Genomic DNA, 10948 nt, shown 5'->3' with positions numbered 1-10948 from the left:
GCGGGTGGTAAAACTTTTGAGGTCATCGTTCAAATTCATTGAAATTTCATTCACTTGTAGTTTAGCAATTAAACTAAATGTCCATTACAATTTCAAGAATGTTTTTACTCACCTTCGGCAAAAATGACAACGATTTTAAGAGCAACACACTGTGGCGCCCTCACGCGGCCAGAAGTTCAACAGGAAAGAAGGTGACTGAAAACGAGAAGGTATGTATGGTTGTTCCGGTGGTGTTACCAATAAAAAAAACCCGGAAAATCTGCCATCAACAAACCAAGAGAAGCGTATTTTTCTTTAACACCGCACGCGTCTGAGGAAATCTGAAGTCGCGTCAACTGGAACTAAAATAGCAGCCGCGACAGCGGAGATAGGCGCGTCCCTACTTATAGTGCGGAAAATACAGTAAATCTTACCGAGGCGAGTCAAACTCCGTTTTATTCAACTGTCCGACTTGCTTTCTCTTTAAATGTTCGTGCATCACCAAGGTGCTGCCGTGATAGCAAGGACTGCTTTGCATGATACAGCTAATCTTTTTATTCACCGTATCCAGGCTAAAATGCTCTCAAACTTTAGATGTTTTGGTATGTGCAGCTGCTGCATTGGACACTGCCATTTCTGTATGTTATCGCTCAGCAGAGAAGCGAATGCGCATGTGCTCGGTCGGAAAAAATTGTCTGGCGACAATTCGACAATGAAATTCATTGTAGACTATTTCTATTATCCATTTTTGTCGACAACGTTGCAGCCCTAATTACACGTAGTTCGTTGCTGTTGAAATGTACATTTTAAATTAATGTGTTTTTTTTTCGGCCCTGACAAGAAAAATGAAAAATATTTTCTTACCTAGGCCTTCCGGTGCGCCAAAATCATGTATGGCCAGCCCCGTCCAGGTCTGCTCGGACACACACCGAATGACAAAATCATTAAAAAAAACTTTATTTGGGGCTTGGGTCCATAGGCGCATAATGTCCTCCGGCCTCGGACAGTTCCCCTTCCAACCCTCCTGGGCAATTAATCGTGCCACCTTTGCTGCGGATGGCTTTCGGAGTTTGTAGTATGCTGAAATACAGAATGAAATAAATTTACTCATGTGATTCACTTGTCTCTGTAAACAAATGTTTGTGTTGTCAGTGCATGTCAATGCTGTATTGATGTATTCAGAGACTTACACAGCAGATGATTCTCATCACAGCAGGCATGCACAACGGGGATCACGCCCTCGATACCTACTTCATTCGGGTGGAGGAGAACCTTCGCAGAATGTCCAACGAGTAGAGGAGTCACCTCCGGCTCATCAGCTTCGCAAAGGATTTCATCCTCCGCTTCCCCATGCCCATGGTTTCAAGCAGTTTGTTATTGCCTTTATGCCATAGGCCTCTCGCACCTAAGGGGAACCTGAAGATTTGTACATGCTTGACTCCCAATTTTGATGCGATCAGATTCTTATAGGGCCCGTAATAGTCCTCCTTTTGAAGCCCTGCCACTGGGTGTCAGGAGCCATCTCATATCGGACTGTTACGTCAATGACCAAGGCGAAATCCCCACGGATGAGTACCAGGTCAAGTCGTCTCACAACCCAGTTACGGGATCTGAACTCCCATTCCCGGTGTGCCTCCCACCCGAGGAGACGGCACAACTTGTGGTGCCGGGCAATCCTGGCCACACTCATGGCCGGGCATTGCCCAAGTATGTGTGAGCATGACTCCAACCTATGTGGACATCTCCTGCAAGCTGCCCCAGCCTTGCTTCTACCCTGACACCGAAACTCTCGAGTAGGATACACCCCGGTGCGTAGCTGAAGAGCCGCTATGTACTGCCTTTCGGTCATACACGCGGGCTTCCTCAGCCACGAGTTACTCGCCACTGATTCCCAATACCGAGTATACCCACTCCCTGGGTAGGGAGACCTGCCCACTTAAGGAATTCGTCATGTCTCCAATCGAATGGAGAAACACACATGTGGGTCAGCAGACCGGTGGCGTCTCCTCTATCGTTCGATGCTTCCTCACTAGCCAGTGGGAAGTTCTCATTAGTGCCACCGGCCCTCATCCACGCCCTTTCGAACTCGGACCGCATGTATGGAGTCAGCATCAACGCCCTGGTAACCGGATCCTCAGAGCAAGAAAGGCAGTGAAACCTTCTTGCTTGCATGGACGGAATGTGTCGAATGAGCTTGCAAATCCCCAGGCCACCATCCCGGTTTTTTGCATACAGTAGCCCATCAGAGGTGGACGGAGCAAGGTGCAACCACTCCTTGACCGCCCCCCTGATTATTCCGTCCGCGGCTCGCAGTACATTGTCCCCAACCTCCCCCAGGTCGGCTTGATAGTAAAGGCGAGGAAGGGCATACTGATTGAGGAGAACCACCCTCTGCGAGGGTTTAAGGAGGGATTTCCCGATGCCCTTAACCCACCCCTCCAGAGCACCTGTCAACTCAGGCTCAACCACCCCTCCCCAGGGGTTAACCTTCACGCCCAGGTACTTAACAGCCTCACTGATGCTGGTTTGTGAGATCGCCTCCCCCCCCAGTACCCATGGAGGGGAGTCATTAACTGTGAATGATCCAGCACCCGGCTTCACATAGAAACTTTTGCACTTTTTCGGTTGAGCCCTGAGCCCGGTACTCTGGCAGAATGAGTCGAGCAGATTTAGATTATACGCCATATCCCTCCAAGATCCTCCTATCAGCACAAGGTCATCAGCAAATGCAAGGCACACTACTGTTTGACCCCCTTCCATAATGTAGCCGCGGCCTTTGCGTTCAAGGCCTTGGACCAGTGGGTCCAAGGTGAGGTTGAAAAGCAAGGGGGACAATGGATCCCCCTGCTTCACACCAACCCTCACTTTAATGTCAGGGGTATTCCTACCCCCGACCTCGACACAGGTAGAACTGTCCGTGTAGATCTGCTGGATCAGACCTACCATGTGGGGATCCACTTTGATTTGCCCAAGAGCTGATAGGATGTGCTCATGGGAAACGGAGTCGAACGCCTGTGCAAAGTCGATAAATACTACTGCGAGTGGGTTGCGCTCTTCTTTGCAGTGTCGGATGAGGCCTCGCAGCACCTCAAGGTTTTCCGCACACCCAGGGGTAGCACGAAAACCCCTTTGTCTAGGGTGAACTGGGCATGACTCAGTTAGCCGCTTTGTTAACACCCTAGTGAAGAGCCTCAAGATCATAGACCCGATGGTGATGGGCCTCCAGTTGCCCACCTCCATCACCGCCCCTGGGTCAGATGTCTTGGGAATTAGTACCGTTCGACTTTTCTTCAGACGGGAAAGGACAACTCCCGTAATCCACCACATGTTGAACAGCCCAGTGAGGGCCTCACACCCGGGATCCCAATTGAGAATATCCCGTTTCCCAATCCCATCTGGGCCCGGTGCGGAATCGTTCAAGGCCTGTCGGAGGCTAGATTGGATCTCGCCTTGGGAGAGCGGCCCCATGAGAGGAGCATTATCAGCATACTCCTCCGCCCTGAATTGACCCAGCCCGCGAAAGGGGGGAGGGTCCCCCCATTTTGCCAGAAAGAAGTTGTGAATAACTTCGGCTGAAATAGGAAAACGTGTGTCCTGCCTCCCATCGAGGATTTCAGCTGCTAGGCGGGCCGGGTCATGTTGGAACCGGTATTGGACCTTATGATAGGCACGTTTATGGGCAAGATATCTATCACGGTACCTGCTCCGATACCGGGGGCGAGTTCGCTTTTTACCCGAGGACTGTGGTCTTCTGGGGCCACTCTCCCCTCCATGGACGCATCCTTGGAGTATCCGTTGCGTTGCCGCTTCCACCAGTTCGGGTAACTGATCGCAGCCTTCCAGCCAGGCTGTAAGCGCTTGGGTGAGGCTCGTGTCGTCGCCCTCCCCCTCGCTCACCATTTTGTGGGCCACCTCTCTGAGAAGAATCAGGAGGCCACCCTCTGGCAAGTTGGGTTGAATGGGAGGGACCGACGCACTCGTTGAAGGCTCAGACGGATCCTCACTCTCCCTCGCAGCTTGGGATTTGCGCTGTCGTTTGATGGGACGACCCTCAGCGGAGGAATCCCCTCCATCAACCAAAGGGCTAAGAGTCTCAATCTCCACCTCAGTCTGCTAAGAAGCAGAACTTCCCCTTTTCCTGCTCAACTCAATCATCTTTCTGTTCCTAACCTCCGGGTGGACGTGCAGTTCGTGAATACTCCACGCTCGTACCGACCCAAACGTAGCCTCACACCCCTCACACTTTACCGCACCAGCTGGTGCGGCGACCTTCACTCCTCCGCATTTGGGGATGTGACAAGCTATTTTATGGGCCGATTCCGAGGTTTTTCCGCACAATCTGCAGCTGTATCTAACAAGCGCCTTTCCATGCTGGATTGCGAAGTGTTTCCTGATCCATGCAAGGGTGCTAGCCGACACGCCACACAGGGCACAAGTGAAGTCTCGCAGTGGAAGTAAAACCACCACTCCAGTAACCCCAGCCTGCGCCCCGCTGGAGGTAGGTACGGGTCGCTCATTCCCGTTCCTTTGGGAGGTGCCAGTTTGCACTGGACCTGAGGCTTCTTTGATTTGACTCCTCGCTCTGAGGTTTGCTGCATTGCTCTCTGTCAGGGTATTGCCTCCCACCCGTCCCCTGGGGAGACGAGTCAATACCACTGAACATCTCTTAATGATAACCGGTCCAAGGGTCGAATTGCCTGATGAGCCACCACCACCATCATGATCCCAGGGGAACTAGCCATACTGTGGTCACCCGATTCAGAGGCTTCCACAGGGTGGCTTTTTATACAGGGCGCCCTACCATCCTGTATGACGTCGTAATTAATCGACATCGCATCCTCAGGTGGCGCTGATACGCAGTGCGGGAAGGAGCAAGATATCCCTCATGGTCAATCACCGGACATCGGCCTTCCCTGGCGCATCGTCATCCCATCTGCCAGGACACCCTAGCAGCCATATACCGAGGGAGGGGTGCTCTCCCTGGTTCCCGTACACCAGAGGTGTCTGCCTAGCACGATTTCCCGGCAAGGTGCTGTTGTATTTCTCTCACTATGCAGACAAGGGGTCTAGTGAGGCCAACGAGCTTAGAGTAAAGCATCGTCTTATATCGTAGTGCAGACAGGGAGGAGCAAGACCACCTCTCATGGTTATCAACCAGGTGGAGGCCTCCCCAGGCAATAGTTCCAATCAATCAGGGATCCCCAACAGGGGTTGCAATTGGCAAAAAGTAATCGTCAAATCTCTTGAGTTTCACTTGTGCAATCCCTCCCTAATCAGGTGGCGGGTCATGGGAATAACGCCGCCGGATCGCGGGTCGGCATCGTTTACGGTCGGAACTACGACGGTATCTGATTGTCTTCGAACCTCCGACTTTCGTTCTTGATTAATGAAAACATTCTTGGCAAATGCTTTCGCTCTCGTCCGTCTTGCGCCGGTCCAAGAATTTCACCTCTAGCGGCGCAATACGAATGCCCCCGGCCGTCCCTCGCAATCATGGCCCCGGGTTCCAGAAACCAACAAAAGAGAACCGGAATCCTATTCCATTATTCCTAGCTGCGGTATTCAGCGGCGACGGGCGGCCTGCTTTGAACACTCTAATTTTTGAGCCCTCACCACGCCCGTTTCTGAAACTTTGCACATGTCTACTGGCTAATAAATGTGATGTGTCTGAGTTTCTTGCAATTTGAAGCATGCTAAGGGTCTCAAAAGCATCCTAAAAGAATGGTAAAGTTTGATGCGTTGCCACGGCAACAGTTTCAAAGATATCAAGAGGAGACGACTCAACGCCTGCGATATGTTATGGCGCCGTTTTATACATAAACAATATTTATATTTATTATTTATATATTTATTATTTATATATAAACAATATAAATGTAAGCCAGAGGAGAACTGGCCCCCGACTGAGCCTGGGTTCTCCCAAGGTTTTTTCTCCATCCAATCTGATGGAGTTTTGGTTCCTTGCCACTGTCGCCTTGCTTTTGGCTTGCTCAGTTGGGGTTATTTAGTGTTTAGCAATATTATTGATCTGTGTTGTACTACTTTCATGTTATCACTGTGAAGCTGCTTTGATACAATCTGTATTGTGAAAAGCGCTATATAAATAAATGTGACTTGACTTGAAGAATCCATTCACACGTCTTCATCTGCCGTATGTTTACATTATACAGATGAAGTTTGAAGCAAATCGGGTTATATTAAGAGGGTGATTTCAAAGCATTTTGAAAGTGACACACTTGCTGCTGCCAGTTGGTGGCGCTATAACTTTGACTCACCATGAGACTCATGGACCAAGTGTTCGGACCACGTTCCAGGGGGCGCTGACGAGCCCCCCTGCCACGCCTGGGTACCATCTTCAGCCCGGCCCTGATGGCCGCAGGTTCTGACCCGTGTGCAAAGTTTCAAGAGTTTGAGCATGTTAAGGGCTCCAAAAGTGCCAAAAAGGTAGTAAATTAATAATAAGAATAAATAATCCTAAGGAAAACAATAGGGCCTTCGCCCTTTCAGGGCTTGGGCCCTAATAAATAATCCTAAGGAAAACAATAGGGCCTTCGCCCTTTCAGGGCTTGGGCCCTAAATATAGCTGCTCGATTGCAGGCCCAAGCCGGTGGCACCGCAACCCTGGTGTCTTTTGTTACCTAAAGGCACCGGGGTGGCGGTACCGCCGGCTTTGGCCCTTCATCTCTACTCGCAGCTATATATATATATATATATATATATATATAAAAGTCTGTGTTATCGCCTTTAGGGTTTTTCTGCACAACGTGCAAAAACTTAATCCCCACTTTTGTAAGTATATATGTATATATATATATATATATATATATATATAAAGAGGGTTATTCTGCACAACGTGCAAAAACTTAACCCCCGCTTTGACTGTCGAAGAGAAGTGTGCTGAAGAGCTTGCATCGTTTCATCTATACTTCACACTCTTACTTTTTACCCCAGCCCATATATATATATATATATATATATATATATATATATATATATGTACAAACACACACACACACACACACACACATATATATATATATATATATAAAGACAGAATATTACTTGCTTTACCTGATTAGAATGCTACATTGAAAAACTTTAAAATTTTAATTAAATCTCACTCAACAGATAAATCCCCCTGGCCACTCCCCACACAGGATTGTCCTCAAACAGAGCACTAATCTGTTTATTTTTAAGTTACACATTCTACATTGACTAAAAACACATTTGATGTTTCTTTTTTAATCAGAGTATTATTTTATACAGAAAAAAAATATTTGTAATTCAGATGAGAATGAGGTTAGTGTTTTACAATATTAAGGAAAGCAAATATATTGAAATATAGCACATGAATTTTAAATTCATTCAGCTTCAATTACCAATTTGTAGTTTACCAATTTATCTTACTTTTATTTAAAGCAAAGTATACATTTAAAAGATTAGGGTTATATGCATATTTTGTCATTTAAAAATACAAAATTGTTATGCAAAAAGACAAGGACTTGCAGGAAAAATCTACAGTCAGCCACACACACACACACACACCCACACACGCACACACACATAAACACAGACACCAGCGAACCACACCAGTGCGAAGTCTTGATTTGTCCGGTGATCATTTCCGAGCGTTTATTCCCTGATTCCGGTTTTCTGGTTTTGGACTTTGGACTGTTTGACTATTCTTCGATTGATATCTGCCTGGCCTGAACTCGGCCTGTTTCCCGTTTACGTTTATTGCTGCCTGCCCTGATCTCTGCCTGTTTCCTGGATTGTCCTGCTGTCTTGTCTGCATTGCTCTGTCTGCCTCGTCTCGACCCTGCCTGTACGACTCTGTTTAATAAAAGCTGCAAATGGATTCCTCTGTTCCCTGTGGTTCATTACAGAAGACTTCGCCGTCTACTAATCCAGCAGCCGTCATGCAGTTAACCACCGAACTCACAACCCAAGCTTCTCGTTTGGATCTACACCATCAACAGCTCAGTCACCTGACCACTCTCACCGAACAACTGGTACAGTGAATGCAGGAGCTTCACACCACCATCGGCGTCGTACCAAACACGCCCGCTCCACCACCTTTACCGAGAGCTCCTCCTGAAACTGTGAGTACCGCAGTCAATCCACGACTCGCATTTCCTGACAAATTCGATGGTACACCAACAAAATGCAAAGGATTCCTGCTACAATGCACGATCTTCGTTGAACAACAACCGGCACTATACTCCAGTCATGGGAGTCGCATTGCTTTTGTGTGTTCGCTACTCACCGGCAGAGCACTAGAGTGGGCTACGGCTATCTGGAGACCAGAGGGAAATACATTCATCACATTTCAAGAATTCACTCAGCAGTTTCTTCAAGTTTTTGAGCATACCACCGGAGAGGGAGAAGCAGGTGAACAGCTCTGAAATCTCACAGAGGGAAAAGAAACCACTGCTGATTATGCCCTCACTTTTCGCACGCTAGCTGCACAAACAAACTGGGTAGAGGCAGGGGTGCAACTACCCAGTTTCAGAGGGGTATGCAGCAACAATTTTAACGCCCCCCCCCCCCCCCCCCCCCCAAAAAAGGAAAAATAAATGTAATGTAAGTGTGCCGTGTAAAAAGTGAGTAGGAACAAATGAGAGCTAACCGATAAAATAAGTGCAAAATTGTCGTTTATTAATACAATTAAACTAGCTACTCCACCATGATGAACCCCCCTAAGAAAACTATAAGCTCCATTGGAACAGCAATACCAGTGTTTCTCACAGGATTTTAGGTAAAACTGTGGTAGGTGGACCTCTATTTCTCTAGGGGGGTTCGGGGGCATGCTCCCCCGTAAGAAAATTTTGTGTACATCATCTGTACATCATGGCACATGAAGTTTGAAACCTTCAGCCTGTCTGACTCCGAATGCGTGAATTTTGCCTAGAAATAGAAAGAAGGAGAGAAAAAAATCAGTTTGACGATACAACACCTAATTGGATGTCTCTGAAATGTGCCCCCCTCACGAGAGAAAACACTTACATGACTGGCGATTGACGTATGCATGTCTGTAAAATTCGGGCTGCCAGGTAGGCCCATCGCCTTCCACGAGCTCTTAAAGTACGTCACCAGCTTTTTACAGACATTTGTTGTCGACGTAAAGAAGAAATATTTGGCCTGGTTTCCACCGGGAAGCCTTGTCCTTATTTTCAGAAATCTTCTCATCCAATCATACTCATCATCCGTTACAGCAATTTGGGCAGGTCCAAACACCTGATTAGTTTTGTGGCACTGGATCTGTTGACAGAAAAAAAATAAAAAATAGGGCAAATCAGAACAGAGATCAAACAAATTAAGGTCACCTGATGCATAAAAAGGAAGTAATACACTCACGTTGATGCAGAAGACATTGTCCGATTCCTGGGCCTCTTCGACCTCCTTGATTGTCAGATTTTGAAGCACACCGCCTCTGTGCCCGTACAGGGCTGACATGTATGCTGACAAGTGGCCATAAAATTCCCATTGAAGGGTTGTGGTGGCATCACTTTCCAGGAGGGCTATAAACAACACTTACAATTTTGCATCTTATAATATGTCAGTACAATGAGTTAAGTTGGGAAAAAAAAAAAAAACTTACCCAGGATGTTGGGAATGGCCTGCTTGGCCTGGCTCAGGCACTTGCGTATAGTGTCTTTGCTCAGTACTCTTTTTTCCTTTTCAGTCTTCACAGAAGTTCTGTGCATTGCCACCCTCCTCTTCATTGATTTCTTGACCGTTTGCATCTCCCGCTGAAGCCCAATGAGTACATTCTTCGAAAGCCGGCAGGAAGGCGGAGGAGTTTGCGAGATAAACGCAAGAAATTGATGAACATTTTGAATGTAGTAATCGATAGTCGTCTCCTTCATCTGTTGCTGCCGCAAGGACCTGACCCACCTGCACACAAACAAATTATAAAATAAAAAAAAAACAACAAACAAAATTATTTTTGGAAACATTATTACAAGAGGCACTTATAATAAGAAAATTACTTACGCATGAATCCTGCTTGTTTCATTTAAAAACAGCAGGGTGCTCAGTTTGCTTTTCCCCTGAGCCATGTAATGGAGGAACTTTTTGATCCGGAAGATTTTGGCACTGACATTATCCCTGTGCTTCGAAGAAGGGTCAGGATCAAGTTGATTCCTTCTGTATTCCTCCATGATGTTTTCTGTGCACAAAGAGTAATGAGGAGAGCCATTTGTCAGTCAACACATAATACACAGTCATTACACATGCTTTACATAGTGACTTAGTATAATGTCATGCCTCAGTATATTTTGAAGTCTGTTATTACAAGTGAAATGACTATTTAATAACAAATATTATTTTTTAAAAATTAAATTAATAATACATTACCATTAAATTTGCTAGCAGAGGTGTGCTGATAATTTAAAGTAAGTCAGTGTAATTACATGTATATTACATCAAAATTTACCCTTGAAGGTCTGCTGGTACAATTTCAAGTAATACACTGTTATTGCACGTACTTACTTAAACATTTACTAGCAGAGGTGTGCTGATAATTTAAAGTAAGTCAATGTAACTACATGTACATTACTTTTTTATTTTTATTTATTTATTTATTTATTTATCAGGGACTATGTACAAAATACATTATTCTTACGAAATCTGAAATCTTACATTTCAGAAAAAAATCAAGCAAAACAATGCAAGTGTACTCACTCAGTGTCGAACCATGGTCACTTTCATCTGGGTCCTCAAGGCTGGGTGGCTGCTGGCTTGTGGCGGGCTCCACATCACCAGACGGCTGCAAGGCGGAAGTGTCTGGAGAGGGGTCACCTGGGAATAAAATATCATCAAGATAAATTATGAATTCAACATGTATATGTACAGTTACATTTTTCCTCTTTGCTAAAAAAAAAAATGTTAGCTCATCTTAAAGTGGTTACAGCTGGGTTCGAAACCCATGTTCACACGAGCAATGGACCCCAGAAAAAAAGTATTC

General features: G+C 46.3%; 1 pseudogene; it reads right to left on the bottom strand.

Moving 5' to 3' along the window:
* Window positions 1-935: 935 nt before the first annotated feature.
* LOC148997385 (uncharacterized) lies at window positions 936-10911 on the bottom strand (annotated as a pseudogene).
* Between the last annotated feature and the right edge of the window lie 37 nt (window positions 10912-10948).

This window comes from Pimephales promelas, chromosome 2 (assembly GCF_988280905.1).
Source record: "Pimephales promelas chromosome 2, fPimPro1.hap1.1, whole genome shotgun sequence".
NCBI lineage: Eukaryota > Metazoa > Chordata > Actinopteri > Cypriniformes > Leuciscidae > Pimephales > Pimephales promelas.
Note: the sequence above shows the minus strand (reverse complement) of the source record. Positions and strands in the feature narration are given on the sequence as shown.